General features: G+C 44.7%; 5 non-coding genes and 1 pseudogene across 5 annotated transcripts; 1 reads left to right on the forward strand and 5 right to left on the reverse strand.

Annotated features, from left to right (window-relative positions):
• Positions 1–2511: 2511 nt before the first annotated feature.
• On the reverse strand, positions 2512–2593 carry trnal-uag (transfer RNA leucine (anticodon UAG)). Its single transcript has one exon. It is a non-coding gene; the product is annotated as a tRNA-Leu (tRNA).
• A 729-nt stretch (positions 2594–3322) lies between these two features.
• On the reverse strand, positions 3323–3404 carry trnal-uag (transfer RNA leucine (anticodon UAG)). The gene has a single exon. It is a non-coding gene; the product is annotated as a tRNA-Leu (tRNA).
• Positions 3405–4131: 727 nt separating this feature from the next.
• On the reverse strand, positions 4132–4213 carry trnal-aag (transfer RNA leucine (anticodon AAG)). Its single transcript has one exon. It is a non-coding gene; the product is annotated as a tRNA-Leu (tRNA).
• Positions 4214–4940: 727 nt separating this feature from the next.
• trnal-aag (transfer RNA leucine (anticodon AAG)) lies at positions 4941–5022 on the reverse strand. Its single transcript has one exon. It is a non-coding gene; the product is annotated as a tRNA-Leu (tRNA).
• A 727-nt stretch (positions 5023–5749) lies between these two features.
• trnal-aag (transfer RNA leucine (anticodon AAG)) lies at positions 5750–5830 on the reverse strand. The gene has a single exon. It is a non-coding gene; the product is annotated as a tRNA-Leu (tRNA).
• A 2830-nt stretch (positions 5831–8660) lies between these two features.
• Positions 8661–16963, forward strand: LOC135560316 (gastrula zinc finger protein XlCGF17.1-like; annotated as a pseudogene).
• Positions 16964–24133: the final 7170 nt, after the last annotated feature.

A 24133-nucleotide genomic window follows, 5' to 3' on the forward strand; every position in this document is an offset into this window, starting at 1 on the left:
TAGGAGTATTTTAATGATGTCACAATGTAGAATGTTTTAACATTGTAGTAGGAGTATTTTAATGATGTCACAATGTAGAATGTTTTAACATTGTAGTAGGATTATTTTAATGATGTTCTACCTTATTGTTTGTCCTGTTCAATTGATTGTAGATATGGATATTAACCTCAGGGGGAAATCCAGGCTCTGAATTGAAAGAGTATTATTTTACGAAAAAAGAGCTGCGTTCCACTTACTGTGTTGGTGACCCACTAATCAAAATGCAGCACTTCAAAATGTAGCCAGCTGTTTTCTACAAGTTGAAAAAGCTGCTTGTTTAAAAAATATGATAATTGTTGCAGATGTTTGTGTATATACACACACATGAAAGCAGTATAATAAATTGGTCTATAATCAATTTTATTAACAATCTGACATCACTCCAGTATTTTTTGACAACATTCAAATGCTAATTGTCTTTATTCCACTACTGAAGAAGCATGTCTCAAATCACCTCATATTTCAAACATTCAGCCTGACAAAATATACATGTTTTATTATTCCATGCCTCACCATTAAGTGAATACATATTAACAAAGGGGTGAACATTTGGTTTTGATTTTCATAATTATTTATGCAACCAGCTGACCCTTTTTGGGTTTTTATTGGTAAAATTATATTGATGTTGTTGCCCTGCTTTTAGAATATCAGGATTCATTCTCAGATGTTCCAACCCAAATGTACTGGAGCACGACATTGGGGACTTGGCCCCGATCCAACAACATGCCCATCGAGTGAACCCTGAAAAGAGAGCGAGAAGTAAGGTGGAAAGTTACTACGGATATTGCAGGAGTTGGTTGCTGATTGTCTCAAGGGTGGGCAGTCAGCAAGTTTTGCATTTAGCCAGTGCTTGGCCATGGATTACAATTTATTTTGACTGCATGTTTTTCCGTATTGGAGATTAGAATTACAATTTATTTTGTTCCAAAGGAACGTGAGTTCTAGAATCTAGTGGGGGGGAAATATAGGATATATTTGTTGTCTTAACGGGGAAGTTGTTACAGGCTTTGGATTTGAGGTTGGACTTTCACACACAGGACGCACTGATTGGTGTCACCTCGTTAGTATGTGTTACACCTGTGCTGGCTTGTCCATCTGTTTCAGTGTTTACCTTCAGCAGGATCCATCTGTTTCAGTGTTTACCTTCAGCAGGATCTATCCATCTGTTTCAGTGTTTACCTTCAGCAGGATCCATCTGTTTCAGTGTTTACCTTCAGCAGGATCGATCCATCTGTTTCAGTGTTTACCTTCAGCAGGATCCATCTGTTTCAGTGTTTACCTTCAGCAGGATCCATCTGTTTCAGTGTTTACCTTCAGCAGGATCCATCTGTTTCAGTGTTTACCTTCAGCAGGATCTATCCATCTGTTTCAGTTTTCAGTTGTTGAATCCTTTGACGTATTGTTGATTTAAACATTTTTCAGGTTCAGCAAATGCACTGTGTTGGTTGAAAAGTGATACTAAAATGACAAACCATAGTAGAGATATACTGAATTTACACTAAGATGGATCAAGATAGTTTCTCATTGGGTTCATAATGTTTAAATCAAGCTTTATTTATACAGCACATTTCAGACATGGGTGCAACACAATGGCTTCACAGGAAAAAAAACAAATATTTAATACAAACATAAGAGAAAAAACTGAAGACTAATGAGCAAGTAAATGTCATCTATTAACAATTCACTGCAATATGCAACCCAAAATATCCTGTCATTGTTGGATGTTACGTTCTCCAGCAAGAAAACCAAAAATGTCCCTCAAACAGAAGAGGGAACTAACAACAACCACAACTAAACATGTTTTAGGAGGGGCTCTGAAAGACACTATGGGGGTGTCCACTGGAAGTTGACTAGTAACAACAACTGGGACATAAGACACCCACCATGAGACCAACTAATTCTGCCCAAGAAGAGGCAAACAAAAGAAAAACCAACAACAAACTTAAAGACAGGAAGCAAACCAAAAAGGTGTTGACTCCACATCTATCAAGACAACTGGAGCACTGGGCCAGACACTCTTAAATAGAACCTGGACCAGCTCAGTGAAACACCTTCCCACTAACAAGATGGACAGGTGTAACACATACTGGGACGTTTCTCCCCTCCCTGCGGTGGACTTTGAACCCACACCTCCGAAAGACTGGGTCCTTAAATCCAGTTCTCTGGACAGTTTGGCCCCAGTACCCACTGTTAAAATGGACTGCTTGGTCGTCGCACAGACCATCACAACTTTCCTTTTTTCCAATCAAGGATTTGACGTGAACAACCACCGGTAGGAGGTGCAACTGCCAACACGGGGGCACAGGACTTGGTGGCTGGTTGGTTAAGGCGATGGACTACACTATTGAGTTGGAACCCCATCCGTGACACACAACATTGCCTCTTTTCTCCCTTTCATGGCCCTACATGAAAGTAAAAATGCTGAAATAAAGCAGAACATGTGATAGCTTGCGCAAACAAACTCAATAAAGATGGCAGTATTGGGATTTGAACCCACGCCTCCTTGGAGACTGGAGCCTAAATACAGCGCCTTAAACCACTCGGCCACACTACCCAGCTCTGGCAAACAATTCACACTTTCTCGTCAGTTACCTAGAGCGTCTGCACTTCCTTGTATTTTAGTCTTCTTTTTCATTTTCTTCTTTAAAATCTTTATGTATCTCATGTTGCTCTTGCGTCCTTCATCTTTTTTTGATTCTCTTTTTAAAAATCTTAATTTATCTGATGTTGCTCTTTCTTCCATCGTATAAACTTAGAATTAGTTTCTGCTTTTATGTCTGAAGCAGATTGAATTAGAAAAACACGGCAGATAATTGCAATAACAGACGTGGGAATTAGGGTAAAGGCTGGATTCCCTTTATTTGTCCGGTGTCCTTGGTGGCCTTGTTTGAAATTACATTACAGTTTTCTGTTGAGAAAAACTTGCAGCGGTGGACTTTGAAGCGAAAGACTAGGTCCTTAAATCCAGTTCTCTGGACAGCTCGGCCACAGTACCCCCTGTTAAAATGGACTGCTTGGTCGTCGCACAGACCATCACAACTTTCCTTTTTTCCAATCAAGGATTTGACGTGAACAACCACCGGTAGGAGGTGCAACTGCCACCGCGGGGAGCACAGGACTTGGTGGCTGGTTGGTTAAGGAGATGGACTACACTATTGAGTTGGAACCCCATCCGTGACACACAACATTGCCTCTTTTCTCCCTTTCATGGCCCTACATGAAAGTAAAAATGCTGAAATAAAGCAGAACATGTGATAGCTTGCGCAAACAAACTCAATAAAGATGGCAGTATTGGGATTTGAACCCACGCCTCCTTGGAGACTGGAGCCTAAATACAGCGCCTTAAACCACTCGGCCACACTACCCAGCTCTGGCAAACAATTCACACTTTCTCGTCAGTTACCTGGAGCGTCTGCACTTCCTTGTATTTTAGTCTTCTTTTTCATTTTCTTCTTTAAAATCTTTATGTATCTCATGTTGCTCTTGCGTCCTTCATCTTTTTTTTATTCTCTTTTTAAAAATCTTAATTTATCTGATGTTGCTCTTTCTTCCATCGTATAAACTTAGAATTAGTTTCTGCTTTTATGTCTGAAGCAGATTAAATTAGAAAAACACGGCAGATAATTGCAATAACAGACGTGGGAATTAGGGTAAAGGCTGGATTCCCTTTATTTGTCCGGTGTCCTTGGTGGCCTTGTTTGAAATTACATTACAGTTTTCTGTTGAGAAAAACTTGCAGCGGTGGACTTTGAAGCGAAAGACTAGGTCCTTAAATCCAGTTCTCTGGACAGCTCGGCCACAGTACCCCCTGTTAAAATGGACTGCTTGGTCGTCGCACAGACCATCACAACTTTCCTTTTTTCCATTCAAGGATTTGACGTGAACAACCACCGGTAGGAGGTGCAACTGCCACCGCGGGGGCACAGGACTTGGTGGCTGGTTGGTTAAGGCGATGGACTACACTATTGAGTTGGAACCCCATCCGTGACACACAACATTGCTTCTTTTCTCCCTTGCATGGGCGACATGAAAGTAAAAACCCTGAAATAAAGCAGAACATGTGATAGCTTGCGCAAACAAACTCAATAAAGATGGCAGTGGTGGGATTTGAACCCACGCCTCCTTAGAGACTGGAGCCTTAATCCAGCGCCTTAGACCGCTCGGCCACACTACCCAGCTCTGGCAAACTATTCACACTTTCTCGTCAGTTACCTAGAGCGTCTGCACTTCCTTGTATTTTAGTCTTCTTTTTCATTTTCTTCTTTAAAATCTTTATGTATCTCATGTTGCTCTTGCGTCCTTCATCTTTTTTGATTCTCTTTTTAAAAATCTTAATTTATCTGATGTTGCTCTTTCTTCCATCGTATAAACTTAGAATTAGTTTCTGCTTTTATGTCTGAAGCAGATTGAATTAGAAAAACACGGCAGATAATTGCAATAACAGACGTGGGAATTAGGGTAAAGGCTGGATTCCCTTTATTTGTCCGGTGTCCTTGGTGGCCTTGTTTGAAATTACATTACAGTTTTCTGTTGAGAAAAAGTTGCAGCGGTGGACTTTGAACCGAAAGACTGGGTCCTTAAATCCAGTTCTCTGGACAGCTCGGCCACAGTACCCACTGTTAAAATGGACTGCTTGGTCGTCGCACAGACCATCACAACTTTCCTTTTTTCCAATCAAGGATTTGACGTGAACAACCACCGGTAGGAGGTGCAACTGCCACCGCGGGGGCACAGGACTTGGTGGCTGGTTGGTTAAGGCGATGGACTACACTATTGAGTTGGAACCCCATCCGTGACACACAACATTGCTTCTTTTCTCCCTTGCATGGCCCTACATGAAAGTAAAAACCCTGAAATAAAGCAGAACATGTGATAGCTTGCGCAAACAAACTCAATAAAGATGGCAGTGGTGGGATTTGAACCCACGCCTCCTTAGAGACTGGAGCCTTAATCCAGCGCCTTAGACCGCTCGGCCACACTACCCAGCTCTGGCAAACTATTCACACTTTCTCGTCAGTTACCTAGAGCGTCTGCACTTCCTTGTATTTTAGTCTTCTTTTTCATTTTCTTCTTTAAAATCTTTATGTATCTCATGTTGCTCTTGCGTCCTTCATCTTTTTTTGATTCTCTTTTTAAAAATCTTAATTTATCTGATGTTGCTCTTTCTTCCATCGTATAAACTTAGAATTAGTTTCTGCTTTTATGTCTGAAGCAGATTGAATTAGAAAAACACGGCAGATAATTGCAATAACAGACGTGGAATTAGGGTAAAGGCTGGATTCCCTTTATTTGTCCGGTGTCCTTGGTGGCCTTGTTTGAAATTACATTACAGTTTTCTGTTGAGAAAAAGTTGCAGCGGTGGACTTTGAACCGAAAGACTGGGTCCTTAAATCCAGTTCTCTGGACAGCTCGGCCACAGTACCCACTGTTAAAATGGACTGCTTGGTCGTCGCACAGACCATCACAACTTTCCTTTTTTCCAATCAAGGATTTGACGTGAACAACCACCGGTAGGAGGTGCAACTGCCACCGCGGGGGCACAGGACTTGGTGGCTGGTTGGTTAAGGCGATGGACTACACTATTGAGTTGGAACCCCATCCGTGACACACAACATTGCTTCTTTTCTCCCTTGCATGGCCCTACATGAAAGTAAAAACCCTGAAATAAAGCAGAACATGTGATAGCTTGCGCAAACAAACTCAATAAAGATGGCAGTGGTGGGATTTGAACCCACGCCTCCTTAGAGACTGGAGCCTTAATCCGCGCCTTAGACCGCTCGGCCACACTACCCAGCTCTGGCAAACTATTCACACTTTCTCGTCAGTTACCTAGAGCGTCTGCACTTCCTTGTATTTTAGTCTTCTTTTTCATTTTCTTCTTTAAAATCTTTATGTATCTCATGTTGCTCTTGCGTCCTTCATCTTTTTTGATTCTCTTTTTAAAAATCTTAATTTATCTGATGTTGCTCTTTCTTCCATCGTATAAACTTAGAATTAGTTTCTGCTTTTATGTCTGAAGCAGATTGAATTAGAAAAACACGGCAGATAATTGCAATAACAGACGTGGGAATTAGGGTAAAGGCTGGATTCCCTTTATTTGTCCGGTGTCCTTGGTGGCCTTGTTTGAAATTACATTACAGTTTTCTGTTGAGAAAAAGTTGCAGCGGTGGACTTTGAACCGAAAGACTGGGTCCTTAAATCCAGTTCTCTGGACAGCTCGGCCACAGTACCCACTGTTAAAATGGACTGCTTGGTCGTCGCAAGACCATCATCACAACTTTCCTTTTTTCCAATCAAGGATTTGACGTGAACAACCACCGGTAGGAGGTGCAACTGCCACCGCGGGGCACAGGACTTGGTGGCTGGTTGGTTAAGGAGATGGACTACACTATTGAGTTGGAACCCCATCCGTGACACACAACATTGCTTCTTTTCTCCCTTGCATGGCCCTACATGAAAGTAAAAACGCTGAAATAAAGCAGAACATGTGATAGCTTGCGCAAACAAACTCAATAAAGATGGCAGTGGTCCTCGGAGAGTTCATCAATGAGCTTGATGCCTTGAAGCGATTGGATTGCGTCCTACCTGACAGGTCGCTCCTACCAGGTGGCGTGGGAGAATCTGTCTCCTCACCATTTGCTCTCACCACTGGCGCCCCAGGGCTCTGTTCTAGGCCCTCTCCTGTTCTCAGCTTACACCAAGTCACTTGGCTCAGTTGTCATAACCTCACATGGTCTCTCCTATCATTGGATGCAGTTCACACAATTAATCTTCTCCTTTCCCCTTTTCTGATGACCAGGTGGCGAATCGCATCTCTGCATGTCTGGCAGACTTTAATATCAGTGTGGATGACGGATCACCACCTCAAGCTGAACCTCGGCAAGACGGAGCTGCTCTTCCTCCCGGGAAGGACTGCCAGTTCCATGATCTCGCCATCACGGTTGACAACTCCATTGTGTCCTTCTCCCAGAGCGCTAAGAACCTTGGCGTGATCCTGGACAACACCCTGTCGTTCTCAACTAACATCATTTGGCGGTGGCCCGTTCTTACCCAGGTTCATGCTCTACAACATCCCAGTTACCGACCCTGCCTCACACAGGAAGCAGCGCAGGTCCTAATCCAGGCACTTGTCATCTCCCGTCTGGATTACTGCAACTCGCTACTGCTGGCTGGGCTCCCTGCCTGTGCCATTAAACCCCTATCAACTCATCCCCAGAACGCTCAGCCCGTCTGGTGTTCAACCTATCCCAATTCTCCTCAACGTCACCCCTCTCCTCCCTCTCTCCACTGGCTTCCAGTTGAACTCTCATGCTGTCCAGCTATCCAAGACCATGGTGCTTGCCTCCGGAGCTGTGAGGGGAACGCACCTCAGTACCTCCAGGCTCTGATCAGGCCCTACACCCAAACAAGGGCACTGCGTTCATCCACCTCTGGCCTGCTCGCCTCCCTACCACTCTCTACATTTTCCGCTTCAGCCCAGTCAAAACTGTTCGCTGCTCTGGCCCCCAATGGTGGAACAAACTCCCTCACGACGCCAGGAAGCGGAGTCAATCACCACCTTCCGGAGACACCTGAAACCCCACCTCTTTAAGGAATACCTAGGATAGGATAAAGTAATCCTTCTCACCCTCCCCCTTAAAAGATTTAGATGCACTATTGTAAAGTGGCTGTTCCACTGGATGTCTTAAGGTGAACACACCAATTTGTAAGTCGCTCTGGATAAGAGCGTCTGCTAAATGACTTAAATGTAATGTAAATGTAGTCTGTTCATTATATACATCTACATGATGTATTGTTACACCATGTAGGAGCAGTATAGACCTAGTCTGTTCATTATATACATCTACATGATGTATTGTTACACCATGTAGGAGCAGTATAGACCTAGTCTGTTCATTATATACATCTACATGATGTATTGTTACACCATGTAGGAGCAGTATAGACCTAGTCTGTTCATTATATACATCTACATGATGTATTGTTACACCATGTAGGAGCAGTATAGACTTAGTCTGTTCATTATATACATCTATGTGATGTATTGGTACACCATGTAGGAGCAGTATAGACTTAGTCTGTTCATTATATACATCTACATGATGTATTGTTACACCATGTAGGAGCAGTATAGACCGAAAGTAGCTAGCTACTTATTTAGATTTAGTTTGATTTAATGAAAATGCCTTTAATGTGCTGTAGTAAACATGTTTTATTTGCACTAATCAATCAACACATGCAGGTCTTTGTATGTCTCAATATAATAGTATTATTTAATTAAATCCATGTAAATCCTTTGTCTCAAAGGATTTGCTCCAGGCGGCGATGTGCGTCTTTCAGGCGACGCTGCCAGCGTGACGTATAATCTAGTGGACGGTTCTTCAGAAACAGCTCGTCAACCACCTCGGTAGCTTGCTAGCCAACATAGCCGAAAGATTCAAGATATTTATACGATTTCGGTGTATATTAGCTACTGTGTTTCAGACACACTTCTGTGTCTAAACTTGTTAACCTGTTTAATTTAATATTACGTTATTTTTTAGTCAGCTTTAGTAGCTGGCTGGTTTAAGTTAGCAGGAGCCTAGTCGCTAATGATAGCTAGCTAGCTAACATCCCCGACCATGAGCTCCCTAAACTACTCTCCTCCTGTTAAAGAAGATGAGGTCTGCTGGACGGAGAAAGAGGGTCTGTGGCTGAACATTGTTGTGAAAGAGGAGAAGGAAGAGGGGGATGTTACAGTAAAACAAGTAGGAGGTGAGGCTGTTAGAGAAAAGATAAAGACGTTTCAGTGAAAGAAGAGGAAGACACGTTCAGAGTAAAAGAAGAGGAGGATGATGAGAGGAGGAGGGGAGATTACTGTCACATTGGAGGAAGAAGAGGAGGTTGGTGATCTGTTTAACACCAGTAAGTACCGTCTCTGCAGTCGTTGAACCAATATGCAGTAAAAGGGTTCTACACTTTAATGTTGTTCTGTAGGAATGGCTGAAGCTTCACTGTAACGTGTAGAACATCAAGAGTGGACCATCAACAAAACTTAACAATTGATCAAATGCATCCAATGACAATGTCTGAAATACTGTACTCCCCAATATCTCCTATTAGATTAGCCCAGGAGGGGCTATCAGCAGTTGTTACATCCATTTTGGGACTTATACATTAATGATATGTACCCATTGTTTCTTGAAGAAATCACTTATAAATGCCTCATGAGCTTAGGTCAACTGTCGTACCCCATCAGAACCCAAAATATAAGCTTTTTCACGACAATGTTCATTAGTAAATGTAAACACACTGTATATCCTCAAAACATGATTCATTAATTTGAGTCTCAAGCATTTCTAAAACATTTAACATTTTCATTTAATTCTTTAAAACAAATCTAATTTAGAATAAGTAACGTAACAAAATGTGTAAAAAGGGAAGCGGTCTGAACTTAATGAATGCACTAGGGCCCCAACTAAAACAAATCTTGGGTCAACCAAGAATCATCTTTTCTTTCTACCAACCGATTTGGAGAAATGTTATAAACGTGTATTTTTCCATATATAGACACATCCCATGTGGTTTTTAATAAAAATAAACTGTATGTACTGAACTGGTCTGATGCTTTGAGCACGCAGTTTGATTAAATAATTAAGACACACATATGACTCGGGAACCAGAGATCAAGATAGCCTAACCATCAGAAAAAACCTCTTCCTCCTCCCGCTGGCCTACGTAAATTCTGACGTTATGCTCCTATAGTTTCTGGTAATAGACTACACCAGCAGTCAGTTAGACCTTTTCCATCCATCCTTTGAGTTCCTTTTGGCAAACTCCAAGCAGGCTGACATGTGTCTTTTACTGAGGAGTGGCTTCTGTCTGGCCACTCTACCATAAAGGCCTGATTGTTGGAGTGCTACAGAGATGGTTGTCCTTCTGGAAGGTTCTTCCATCTCCACAGAGGAACTCTGGAGCGCTGTCAGAGTTACCATCAGGTTTTTGGTCACCTCCCTGACCAAGGCCCTTCTCCCCCAATCGCTCATTTTGGCCGGGTGACCAGCTCTAGGAAGAGTATTCCATTTAAAAATGATGGAGGCCACTGTGTTCTTGGGGACCTTCAATGCTGCAGAATTTTTTTGGTACCCTTCCCCAGATCTGTGCCTCGACATAATCCTGTCTTGGAGCTCTACGGACAATTTCTTCGACCTCATTGCTTGGTTTTTGCTCTGACATACACTGTCAGCTCTGGGACCTTATATAGACAGGTGTATACCTTCCAAATCTTACCCAATCAATTGAAATTACCACAGGTGGACTCTGAACAAGTTGTAGATACATTTCAAGGATGATTAATGGAAACAAGATGCACCTGAAAGCAATTTCGAGTCTCATAGCAAAGGGTCTGAATACTTATGTAAATAAGGTATTTCTGTTTATTATCTGTTGTCATTATGGGCTATTGATGACACTCCTCTGAAACAAGATAGCCTAACCATCAGAAAAAACCTCTTCCTTAGCCTACACCTCCCGCTGCTGCTGGCCTTCGTAAATTCTGATGTTATGCTCCTATAGTTTCTGGTAATAGACTACACCAGTAGTCGTTATGCTCCTATAGTTTCTGGTAATAGACTACACCAGCAGTCGTTATGCTCCTATAGTTTCTGGTAATAGGCTACGTTATGCTCCTATAGTTTCAGTCGTTATGCTCCTATAGTTTCTGGTAATAGACTACACCAGCAGTCGTTATGCTCCTATAGTTTCTGGTAATAGACTACACCAGCAGTCGTTATGCTCCTATAGTTTCTGGTAATAGACTACACCAGCAGTCGTTATGCTCCTATAGTTTCTGGTAATAGACTACACCAGCAGTCGTTATGCTCCAGTTTCTGGTAATAGACTACACCAGCAGTCGTTATGCTCCAGTTTCTGGTAATAGTCGTTATGCTCCTATAGTTTCTGGTAATAGACTACACCAGCAGTTATTATGCTCCTATAGTTTCTGGTAATAGGCTACACCAGCAGAGGTTTATGCTCCTATAGTCTCTGGTAATAGACTACACCAGCAGTCGTTATGCTCCTTAGTTTCTGGTAATAGACTACACCAGCAGTCGTTATGCTCCTATAGATTCTGGTAATAGACTACACCAGTTATGCTCCTATAGTTTCTGGTAATAGCTACACCCAGTCGTTAGATTCTGCTCCTAATAGACTACACCAGCAGTCGTTATTCTGATTCTGTAATAGACTACACCAGCAGTCAGCAACCTTTTCCATTTGGTGCCAAAGTTTGCTGTATCCAATGTTTTTTAACTGAGTCATCTTGCAATTCAAGATGGCGTAGCAGTGATGGCTGTTGTAAATGTTATGGGGTTTTTTTTTCCTCATTTTTTGTATATATTGCAAAATATTCCAATCTCTTTTTCCATGTTTAAATTAAATATACCTTCCGGCATCCCGCCTCACCCAATGTGATACGGATCTGCTTATTTTTAGACTTTATAGCTAGAACCTCCATCAGCAGCTAGCCATCAGAAGCTAACCAGCTGATTAGCTACTAGCTATTTAGTCATTGTTAGCCACTGCTAGCGGCCTTTACCTTTTAGCTCAGACACCAGCCGCTTTTAGCCTGGATAATACCTGCCAGTCTGCACAGCGTAATATCAACCCTGAGCATATCAGACTGTTTTTCTCCACTACATCACCGTATTCTTGCCGTATTCCCGCTCTGGACCATTACACGGATAATCGCAGCTAGCTTGCTGCCACCAAGTGGCCCAGTCTCGAAGCTAGCCGTGAGCCAGGCTCATCTCCCAGCCCGCTCAGTGGACCCTATGATCACTCGGCTACACAGCTGTTGCCTCCCAGACTCTTCACTAAGACGACTAGAAGCCACTACATCACCGGATTCCTGCCGTAAGCTCTGGATCTTTGCACCAGTGTGGCTATAGTGGCTAACGCCCTTGTTCCGAAGCTAGCACCAGTTAGCCTCGAGCCAGGTGCATCTCCCGGCTAGCAAACAAAATTACTCCAGCTACAGTACCTCTTTTGCCAATTGGCCTGGACCCTTTGTCAACACGGAGCCCCGCCGATCAATCACGACTGGTCTGCCGACGTAATTCTGTCCGATGTGCCCTCAACCGGCCTTTGCAGGACGTCCGTGATGCCCTTGTCCCAAAGCTAGCACCAGTTAGCCTCGAGCCAGGCGCATCTCCCGGCTAGCGTAGTAATGACTACCGAACGGCTTCCCTGGTTCATATATTCCTGTTCACTGGACCCTATGATCATTTGTTTACATAGCTGATGCCTGCTGGATTGTTCATTAATCACGGGTCTCCAATTTGTTTTTTGTTTATCTGTCGGCCACAGTCTCGAACTCAGGCCCTGTGTGTAGTTAACTGACCCTCTCTGCCCATTCATTGGCATTTTACCTGTTGTCTTAGATGATTAACTGTTGTTGTCTTACCCGTTGTTGTCTTAGCTAGCTCTCCCAATCAACACCTGTGATTGCTTTATGCCTCGCTTTATGTCTCGCTTTATGTCTTTATGTTAAGTACAACCCTAAATCCGTAAACATGGGCACCCTCATAGATATTATCCTGACCCACTTGCCCTCCAAATACACCTCTGCTGTTTTCAATCAGGATCTCAGCGATCATTGCCTGCATCCGTTATGGGTCCGCGGTCAAACAACCACCCCTCATCACTGTCAAACGCTCCCTAAAACACTTCTGCAAGCATGCCTTTCTAATCGACCAGGCCTGGGTATCCTGGAAGGATTTTGACCTCATCCCGTCAGTAGAGGATGCCTCGTTGTTCTTTAAAAATAATTTCCTCACCACCTTAAATAAGCATGCACCTTTCAAAAAATGTAGAACTAAGAACAGATATAGACCTTGGTTCACTCCGGACCTGACTGCCCTCGACCAGCACAAAAACATCCTGTGGCGTACTGCACTAGCAGCGAATTATCCCCGCGATATGCAAGTTTTCAGAGAAGTCAGGAACCAATACACACAATCAGTTAGGAAAGCAACGGCTATCTTTTTCAAACATACATTTTTATCCTGTAGCTCTAATTCCCAAAAGTTTTGTGACACTGTAAAGTCCATGGAGAATAAGAGCACCTCCTCCCAGCTGCCCACTGCACTGAGGCTAGGAAACACTGTCACCACCGATAAATCCACGATAATCGAGAATTTCAACAAGCATTTCTCTACGGCTGGCCATGCTTTCCTCCTGGCTACCACAGCCAACAGCTCCACACACCCCGCAGCTACTTGCCCAAGCCTCCCCAGCTTCTCCTTCACCCAAATCCAGATAGCTGATGTTCTGAAAGAGCTGCAAAACCTGGACCCATATAAATCAGCTGGGCAAGACAATCTGGAACCTCTCTTTCTAAATTGATCTGCCTCCATTGTGACAACCCCTATTACTAGTCTGTTCAACCTCTCTTTAGTTTTTTTCAGAGGTTCCTAAAGATTGGAAAGGTTCCGCGGTCATCCCCCTCTTCAAAGGGGGTGACACTCTAGACCCAAACTGTTAGACCTAGGTCCATCCTGCCATCCTGCCCTGCCTTTCTAAAGTCTTCGAATGCCAAGTTAATTAACAAACAGATCACTGTCCATTTCGAATCCCACTGTACCTTCTCCGCTGTGCAATCCAGTTTCCGAGCTGGTCACGGGTGCACCTCAGCCACGCTCAAGGTACTAAACGATATCATAACCACCATCGATAAAAGACACTGTGCAGCAGTCTTCATCGACCTGGCCAAGGCTTTCGACTCAATCAACAACCGATCGCTGCCTGCACCCCCCGGACTAGCACCACTACTCTGGACTGTTCTGACTTAGAATACGTGGACAACAACAATTACCGAGGTGTCTGGTTAGACTGTAAACTCTCATTCCAGACTAATATGAATCATCTCCAATCCAAAATTAAATCTAGAATCGGCTTCCTATTTCTCAACAAAGCCTCCTTCACTCACAGTGCCAAACATACCCTCGTAAAACTGACTATCCTACCGATCCTTGACCTTGGCGATGTCATTTACAAAATAGCCTCCAACACTTTACTCAGCAAACTGGTTGCAGTCTATCACAGTGCCATCCGTTTTGTCACCAAAGCCCCATATACCACCCACCACTGCGACCTGTATGCTGTCCGCTGGCCCTCGCTACATATTCGTCGCCAAACCCGTTGGCTCCAGGTCATCTCTAAGTCTTTGCTAAGGTAAAGCTCTGCCTTAACTCAGTTCACTGGTCACCATAGCAACACCCACCCGTAGCACGCGCTCCAGCAGGTTTATCTCACTGGTCATCCCCAAAGCCAACACCTCCTTTGGCCGCCTTTCCTTCCAGTTCTCTGCTGCCAATGACTGGAACAAATTGCAAAAATCGCTGAAGTTGGAGACTTATTTCTCCCTCAATAACTTTTAAGCATCAGCTATCTGAGCAGCTTACCGATCGCTGCAGCTGTACACAGCCCATCTGTAAATAGCCCATCCAACTACCTACCTCGTCCCCATGTTTTTATTGACTTTTTTGCTCTTTTGCACACCAGTATTTCTACTTGCACATCATCATCTGCACATCTATCTCTCCAGTGTTAATTTGCTAAATTGTTATTACTTCGCTACTATGGCCTATTTATTACCTTTCCACCCTACACCATTTGCAGACACTATATAGATATTTCTATTGTGTTATTGACTGTTCCTTTGTTAATCCCACGTGTAACTCTGTTGTTTTTTGTCGCACTGCTTTGCTTTATCTTGGCCAGGTCGCAGTTGTAAATGAGAACTTGATCTCAACTGGCCTACCTGGTTAAACTATCATTATGACATCATGGCCACCTGGTTAAATAAAGGTTAAATAAATAACATTAAGAAAAATTATAAATATCGTAACTTTATTGACAACACCCAAATGGATACTGTCATTAATGTGGTTCTTCAATAATTAAACATCATTCTTAATACTGTAGCTGTTTAGTTAGTCACATGTTCATCTATCATCAGCTGATCCAGGAAATCATTTTCTGAATGATTGTCACATGACAAACATCACAACATGCAACAACAACCAAAGTGCTTCTTCATTCATTACTCTGGTAAAGACAGTTATGCCGTGCTCCACGTTGGATCCAACATCCCTACTTTGGTCATAATTTGTAGAGAACTGTTCCTTGTTGGATAGGCTATTGTACAACACACAGAGCTATTTTCCTTCATTTGTTGTTAGGTTAAGTTATGGGCCAATTTGGCAAACCGTGTACAAACCCTCAGCCAAAGAGCATTTTACTGGTTGAAGTGTTTTTTAAGTACGAAGCGGTTGATTTGCGATGATGACACAAACATTATATTAAGCAGGACGTTCAAACGAGCATTACATTTATAATCCAAAGTAGTGTGAAATGCTCTCATAAGCAACCTGAACATGGAGGTTACTCCCCTGAGTTTTCCCCCATTCAGAATACTGAAAAACTAAAATCTTTGCCCACCATTTTTGCTCCAGGCAGATATACTACATCCATAACTATCGGTTTCCTCATTAGCAGGGAGGAGTATCTGCAATCAAATTGCATGTGCATCGCCCTCATGCTGCAAGTTTAGCAAACACAGAAAGGTGCCTTGGAGACCAAAAGTTGTCTGGCACACTGTTTAGAGTTTCAACAACATGAATATCCTATTTCTAGCCTACAATCATCGATGTTACTACTAATGTGAAAACAAGAAAAAAGAAAAAATATGACTTTTCTTGCTAATTTTAAGACAATTGTCAAATAATGTTAACATTCATTACAGACGTCAATTGCTGTACAACATCATAGCTACGCTGTTGGCATCACCTTTTACAGTGGACTTCTGCTGTTGTGGGCCTTTAATCATCTGTCTGACTTTGTTGTTCACACAGGAGAGAGACGGGACTATCGTGGATCCTCTGGGGAGCCTCAACAACCTCATGATGCTGAAGAGGCAGAAAGAAGGTCTCTCCAGATCAGAACACCTCAATAAACACCTGCAGAGACCCACAGTGAAGAGAACTCACTGCTGCTCTGACTGTGGGAAGAGATTCACCTCATCAGGCATTAAAATTCATCAGAGAATACACACAGGAGAGAAATCTTTCAGCTGTGATCAATGTGGGAAGAGTTTTGTCAATCTGGAGAGCTGACAGTGCACCAGAGAACACACACAGGAGAGAAACCTTATAGCTGTGATCAATGTGGGAAGAGTTTTTCAACATCTGGCCTCTGACTCTACACCAGAGAACACACACAGGAGAGAAACCTTATAGCTGTGATCAATGTGGGAAGAGTTTTGGTCTGCATCTGGCCATCTGACTCTACACCAGAGAACACACACAGGAGAGAAACCTTATAGCTGTGATCAATGTGGGAAGAGTTTTACTGTCATCTGGCTCTCTGACTCTACACCAGAGAGAACACACACAGGAGAGAAACCTTATAGCTGTGGTCAATGTGGGAAGAGTTTTGGTCATCTGAGCCATCTGACTTCACACCAGAGAACACACACAGGAGAGAAACCTTATAGCTGTGATCAATGTGGGAAGAGATTTTTCAACATCTGGCTCATCTGACTCTACACCAGAGAACACACACAGGAGAGAAACCTTATAGCTGTGATCAATGTGGGAAGAGTTTTGTTCAATCTGGCCAGCTGACTCTACACCAGAGAACACACACAGGAGAGAAACCTTATAGCTGCAATCAATGTGGGAAGTTTTACTCATCTGGCCATCTGACTCTACACCAGAGAACACACACAGGAGAGAAACCTTATAGCTGTGATCAATGTGGGAAGAGTTTTACTCACACCAGAGAACACACAGGAGAGAAATCTGCTGTGGTCAATGTGGGAAGAGTTTCGTCAATCTCTGACTCTCACACCAGAGAAACACACAGGATTGAAATCTTATAGCTGTGACCAGAGTTAATCTCTGTAAAATATCAGAAAATACATACATGGAGTTGTTTCATGATATCAATGAATTAATGTCACAATGTGGTATGTTTTAACATTGTATTACCCCAAACAAAAATACAGGTGAATATTTTAATAGTCTCAATGTAGAAGCCTAAACGTTTGCCCCCTCATGATTGATTTCAACATGATATGGATTTTAGCCTCAGGGAAAAATCCAGGCTCTGAAATGGAAGAGTACTATTTATGTGATTTAACAAAAAAAAACAAATCAAATTACATTTATAAAGCCCTTCTGTTCAGCTGATATCTCCACTTGTACAGAAACCCAGCCTAAAACCCCAAAATCAAAATGTAGCCAGCTGTTTTCTACCCACTTGAATCTGCAACACTTCAAAATGTGGCGTGCTGTTTTCTGCAAATTGTCCTCTAACCAGGGATGTACACATTACTCCCAGATTCCGTGTGGTTTTTGAGCTGTTAGTTTTAACAGGACGTGATAAACCTAAGTACTGCAGATATCTCCCTCTCTGAGACAGGATCTTTTTTGGCATGATAGGAAGGATATAATGAGTGATGACAAATCAACCACCAAGTGTTGCATTCCCTTGTTTAGTGACCCCTAAATTTAATGCATCACTCCCAAATGTAGCTGACTCTTCTGCAGGTTGTCCTTTAACCAGGGAGGTAAAATATATCTCCCATTTCCATGTGTTTTTTTTTTGTGTCAGTTTCAACAGCACGTACAACCTAATTTCCCCCTAATCGATATCAGTGATTTATTGCTATTTGTCAAAACAACAGTGTTTCTGGTGACTTGTGCAGTTTATAAGGAGCTTGTTTAAAAAATACAAGTAATATGATTATTGTGGCAGATGTTTGTGTAAATAGCACATGTTATGTTTAGGTTTTCAATTTATCCCCAAACTGTTCCTGCATATTGGTTATTGATTTGGATTGTCCTCTAGCAGCAGGGATGTACCGTTAAAACTGTGTTTTGACATTGGGCTATCCCACCAAGCAAAATTATATTGAAATTTTCGTTGAAAATATGACTATGCAATCAAATATTTCATATTTACATTTCATGTAACATTTGGTAGTGATATTTATTCATGCAACCAACATGACCATTTTTGGTACAATTATATTGACATTGTTGCCCTGTTTTTAGAATATCAGGGTTAATTCTCACATGTGCCAAACCAAATGTTCTAGAGCATGATATTGGGGACTGGGCCCAGATCCAACAACATGCCTATCTAGTGAACCCTGAAAAGAGAGAGAAGCTCCGCAGTGAGGTGGAAAGTTATTACGGATATCGCAGGAGTTTCCTCTTGAAATCAGTCCGTGGTAAGGAAAACTTGGTTGCTGATTATCTCTGGGGTGGGCAGTCAAAAAGATTTGTGTTTTGCGTTGAGCCAGTGTGTTTATTTGGAGTTTTATCTCTTATTCTTTTCCGTATTGAAACTGCACTGTTGGTTAGGGGCTCATAAGGAAGCATTTCACTGTTGTATTCGGCGCATGTGACTAATACAATTTGATTTGAGTTTTGTTTGGGCTCGTTCCAAGAGGACAAGAGTTCTAGAAGCTAGTGAGTTTTAGTTCTAGAAGCTAGTGAGTTGTAGGATTCTATAGAAAGAAAAAGGAGAAAAAAATAACATGATTGTTTATTATTATTTAGGAATAGGTGTTTTTTCTTGTTTTTAATTGTTGACAGCCAGTAGACACCATGTTTATATTGGTGAAAGTAAAGCATTGTAGTTGATTATAATGTGAAATGGAAGTTGTTTTCTGTTGGTGGTGAGCAAACGTGTCCAACAAAAATATAGGATATGTTTGTTGTCTTAAGGGGGAAGGTGATACAGGCTTTGGTTTTTCCATTTATGTTTTGAGGTTGGACTTTAGCACGTCTATCTCGTTAGCACGTAGGACGCACTGATTGGTGTCACCTCGTTAGTCAGTATGTGTTACACCTGTGCTGGCTTGTCCATCTCGTTAGTGAGAAGGTTTTTCACCTGAGCTGGTCCAGGTTCTATTTAAGAGTGTCTGGCCCAGTGCTCCAGTTGTCTTGATAGATGTGGAGAGTCAACACCTTTAGTTGCTCCACCTTTTTGGCTTGATGTTTTTCATTTCAGGTTGAAGCTTCTTTCTGAAGAGGTTATTTTTTTGAAGATGAATCAATACATCTGCAAACAAGATCGGTTCCGGGGATTGGACTGGCAAACACGGTACGCTTTTGCCTGGACGGGGAAAAGAGATGGAACCGTGGGGAGAGAGACATTTGGAAGGAACATTTTGATGGGATGCACCAGGATTGAAGGTTAAAGATGTTCTCTGCCTTCAGGGAACCCAATGGAGAAGGGTTTGATGTAACCTTTACAAAGAAGAAAAACACAATGAGATTATGAAGATGGCAACGGAAGGGAAAGAAGAAGGACCCCTGTGTCATTACACGGTGACCAGCCTGGCAAGAAACAACTTCAGGGTGGTCACCGTAACCATGTACAATCCGCATGTGAAGGATGAAGAGGTGAGGGCCTTTCTGGGGAGATACATGGACAATGTCTCCTCAGCGAGGTACCTCAGGGACTCCCTGGGTTTCTGGAATGGGAAAGAGAGGTTTCCAGGCGTTACTCAGGGAGTCCCCGAAGAGTGTGGATGGCTACCTCCATCCTCCGGCAATGTTCTCCCTGGGGGCTGACAGGGGAACCCTATACTATGCACGTCAGCCCCCGTTCTGCAGGCGTTGTATGGCCTACGGCCATATCCTGGCCTCGTGCAGTAACAAGAAATGTCGGTTTTGTGGGTCGGAAGAGCACGAGGCCAGGAATGTGACGAGCCCAAGGCTTGCCACGGGTGTGGCTCAAGAGCACACCTGTGGCGTGATTGCCCGGCTCGTCACAGGTCATACGCGTCTGCAGCTGGGGGAGCGGGGGATGGGGGAGGAAAGAGAGAGGACGCATGCGGATTGTACGGATGGCACAGGGGAAAGGACGGAGAAGGACGAAGAAGGGAAGAATGAAGAGGCGAAAAGAAAGAGGAGAGAAGATGGACCGAAGGAAAAAGAAGGAGAGAAGAAAAAGAAGGCGGAAGAACGGGAAGGAGCAGAGAAGAGGGAGAAGGGGACAGTGGTGCGAGAAGGAGTGGAAGAGGGAACGGTGACAGTGACGGGGACGGAGGGAGGTGTGGAGGTGGGAGGGGGGGGGTGGGAGGGGAGATGGGGGAAGGAGTGGGGGGACAGCCTGCCAAGCTTCCTCGAGGACGAGACAAGGGAATTGGTGGGGGGTTAGCGGGGATGGGACGTTGTGTCTCCCCGCTACCTCCTACACCAAAGAAGAAGGGGAAGAAGAGGGGAAGTTTGGCAGGTAGTGAGAGGGAGGGGGTGTGGAGGGGGAGGGGGGCTAAGAGAGTGGCGGGGGAGGGGAGGGTAATTTGTCCTCCCTGTTTGCCTCAGCCCCTTGCATTTTAGTGGATGACTCCAGTGAGGGGTCGGTGGGCTGTTTGCTAGAAGGATCCCAACTCCTCTTTGAGGAGATGGGGTCCCCTACATGCAGCCCCGAGGCAAACAGGGAGGGGGGGATGGTGGGTGGGGAGGGAGGACCCAACACACTGCCTGGGTCATGGGTTGGGATGGAGGACGGGGGGGCGTCAGGAGTGGAGAGGACGTCCCCGCCGGTGGAGATGGACCAGGGGAGCATTGGGTGAGTCTCCTGTTTTTTCTTTGGTTTTTGGGGTTTTATTTGTTGTTAATAATTAAATGAATAGTTCTGTTTCTTTTTTTAGTCTAAATGTTAGGGGGATAAGGAATAATGTTAAAAGGAGGGCGGTTTTTTGTTATTTAGAGGGTGTGGGGTTTGATTTCTGTTTTTTACAGGAGGTTCACCTGAGGGATGGTGGGGATGTGTGTAGATTTAAGAGGGAGTGGGATAAGGGGGAATCTTTTTGGGGCATAGGAGGGGTGTGCACTCAACAGGAGTAGGGATTTTGTGTGGGCATAGAGAGGTTAAAATAGAGAACACTTTTGTAATAATGCAGGGTAGAGTTTTGGGGATAGATGTTAAGTTTAGAGAAGCTAGATATAGGTTAATTGGGGTGTATGGGCCACAGGTGGCGGCAGACAGGAGGGAGATGGTGGACTGTCTGGCGCCCCTGTGTGTTACAAACAGGCACTTGGTGATAGGAGGAGACTTTAATATAGATTTAGGGGTAGGCGGTGATAGCAGTGCAGGTGCCATCTCTGGGCTAATGGCTTGCCATGGTCTGGTTGATGGTGGCCTGCACACTACTCCGGCAATGGTCGGTCCTACATGGCGCAACTCCAGGGGGTTGCGCGGAGGCTCGACTACATTTTTGTATCCAGGTCTTTGGGTCAGTTGTCTGGGCGGCTGTTGCCTGTTTTCTTCACGGATCACGACGGGGTGTTCCTGCAGGTGGGGTCGCCAGTCTGCCTCTTCGGTAGGGTACTGGAAGTTAGATCGGGATATACTGGAGGAGCAGGCTTTCGTTGACGCATTTTTTGTTTCTTTCGGAGGCTTGACGGCCTCCGGTCTATGTGCGAGGGGGTGTTAGAGTGGTGGGATTTAGTTAAGGGGAGGATAAGGGCTTTTATAATAGGATATTGTAGAAGGAAAAAAAGGGAGGAAAGGAGGGAGGTGGATCGTATCCAAAGGTTAATTGAACTCGAGTACGAGGCAGGCAACCTCGGCGGGTCGATTGACTGGGAGAGATTCGCAGCCCTAAAGGCGCAGCTCAGGGAGCTGCAGGAGCAGAAGGCTCGAGCTTTCCTGGAGCGTGCGCATAGTGGCTTTCTAGAACATAATGAGACTTGTTCCGCTATGTTCTTTAAGTCGGTTAGGGCCAGGCAGAGTAGGAAGGTAATGCATGGAGTTAGGGAAGAAAATGGTAGTATAGTAAGTAAACCAGAGGAAATGGTCAGGGTGACAACTGATCATTTCCAAGGTTTATTTAAGGAAAGGGAAATAGATGTAGAGCAGGGAAATGTGTTTTAGAACACTTGTCCCGGCGGTTGCCAGAGGACATTAGAGACGTGATGGAGGCCCAGATCTCACTAGAAGAGGTTGAGAGCGCTCTTAGGAGGATGGGAAAAGGGAAGGTGCCTGGGATGGATGGGCTGCCGGCTGAGTTTTACCTCAAGTTTTGGGGTATACTTGGACCAGTGGTTCTCGAAGTCTTGAAGGCCATCCTTGAGACGGGGGTCCCGGGGGGATCAATGGCTGTTGGTGTGCTGTCACTTCTTTATAAGAAGGGGGAAGCAACTGACCTTGGCAACTGGCGGCCATTGACCATGCTGTGCGTAGATTACAAGATTCTTGCAAAGGTTTTAGCAGACCGGTTGCGCACAGCCCTTCCCTACGTCGTCCACGAGGATCAGACGTGCGGGGTAGAGGGCCGCTCTATAAGATGGAACCTACAGTTGATCAGGGATTCCATCGCTTGGTCGAAGATAGAGGGCTGCCTTTAATGGTAGCAGCGCTAGATCAGGCGAAAGCTTTTGATCGCGTGAATAGATCTTTTCTATTCAGGGTGTTAGGTAGATTAGGATTTGGGGAGAAGTTTATAGGATGGATCCGTACTTTATATGTCGGAGCGGGGTGTCGAGTTAGTGTAAATAGTCACTTAGGTGACGTTTTTGACCTCTCGTCTGGGGTCAGGCAGGGATGCCCACTCTCGGCTCTCCTCTTCATACTGTACATGGAGCCTCTGGGGGCTGCCATTAGGGCAGACACAGGGGTGGAAGGCTTGTTGATCCCTGGAAGTGGTGGGCTGCGTGTTAAGATGACGCAGTACGCCGACGACACTTCCTTGCTGTTGTGCAAGGACTCGTGCCTGACAAGGTCCCTTGCCATCTTTGGGGATTTTACCCGAGCGTCGGGAGCAGTTCTGAACCATGCAAAGTCTTCCGTCAAGTTTTTCGGAAGATGGCGCGGTAGAACGGATGTGCCTGGGGGGTTATCTCTCTGTGTAGGGGCCCAGAGGATTCTCGGGGTTCATTTTGAGACCTCCGGCTCAGCGACGCTAAACTGGAACATGCGTATCGCAGTGGTACAGAGGAAGCTAGCAATGTGGAAGGCTAGGTATTTGTCTTTTATGGGCAAAGTCCTGGTCCTAAAGGTGGATGTGTTGCCGTCTCTTTTGTATTTGGCATACATCTACCCATTGCCGGCTTGTCTGAGGAGGCCTCTAGTGAGGCTTGTGTTTCAGTTTATGTGGAGTGGCAGGTGCGAGTGGGTCGCCAGGGCACGCATGATCTGTCCCATCGGGGAGGGAGGTAGGGGGGTACCACATTTCCCCCTCAAGCTGGACTCAATTTTTGTTTCTTTCTTGTTAGCGGAGCTTGCTCAGCCAGTGATACACCCGTCCGGTTACCTCCTGCGGGTGTTCTTCTCGTACCAGGCGAGAAGCGTAATGGTGTGGTCTAACGCGGGTCCTCGGGCGGAACAGCTGCCGTGGCACTTTGGCCATGCGGCCAAGTGGCTGCGTGCGCACCCCGAGGTTGAAGTTGCCCGAGTAGGTTTAGACCACAGGCACCTGTACGAGGAGGTCAGGCAGGCAGGGAGTCCTGCGCCTGTAGCGGGCATCTCGTCAGTGGTCTGGGAGGGAGTGCAGGCGCGGGGCCTGGACAACGGGCTCAAGGACCTGAATTGGTTGAGCCTTCATAGCGCTTGCCGGTACGTTCCATCTTGTACCGGTATAGTTTGGTGCAATCCCCCACCTGTCCAAGATCCTCTTGTGGCAGGGAGGAGACTGTGCGCCATGTCTTTTGGGACTGTGCCTTTGCCGGACTAGTCTGGGCTAGGGCACGGGTGATGCTAGGTGTGGTTAGGAGTGATTTTGTTTTGACATGGGCTAGGCTAGAGAGAGGCGTAGGGAGAGCAAAGGGAACGGATAGGGACAGGTTTCTGCTCTGGCTTCTCATGAGTCTCTTTAAAAAGGGACTGTGGGAAGCCAGGAAGAATTTTGTCAAGACAGGGAGAGATTGGGGGGTGGAAGGGATAGTGAGAAGGGTGGAAGGTGATTTGAGGGGGAGGATGAAGAGGGAGGAGAGGAAGTGGGGGAAGCATGCGGCACGGGAGAGGTGGAAAGGGGGTTTAGGGCTGGGAGTGTTAGAGTGAGTTTGGTAAGGGGATAGATTAGGGAAGGGGA

Source organism: Oncorhynchus nerka, linkage group LG15 (genome assembly GCF_034236695.1).
Source record: "Oncorhynchus nerka isolate Pitt River linkage group LG15, Oner_Uvic_2.0, whole genome shotgun sequence".
NCBI lineage: Eukaryota > Metazoa > Chordata > Actinopteri > Salmoniformes > Salmonidae > Oncorhynchus > Oncorhynchus nerka.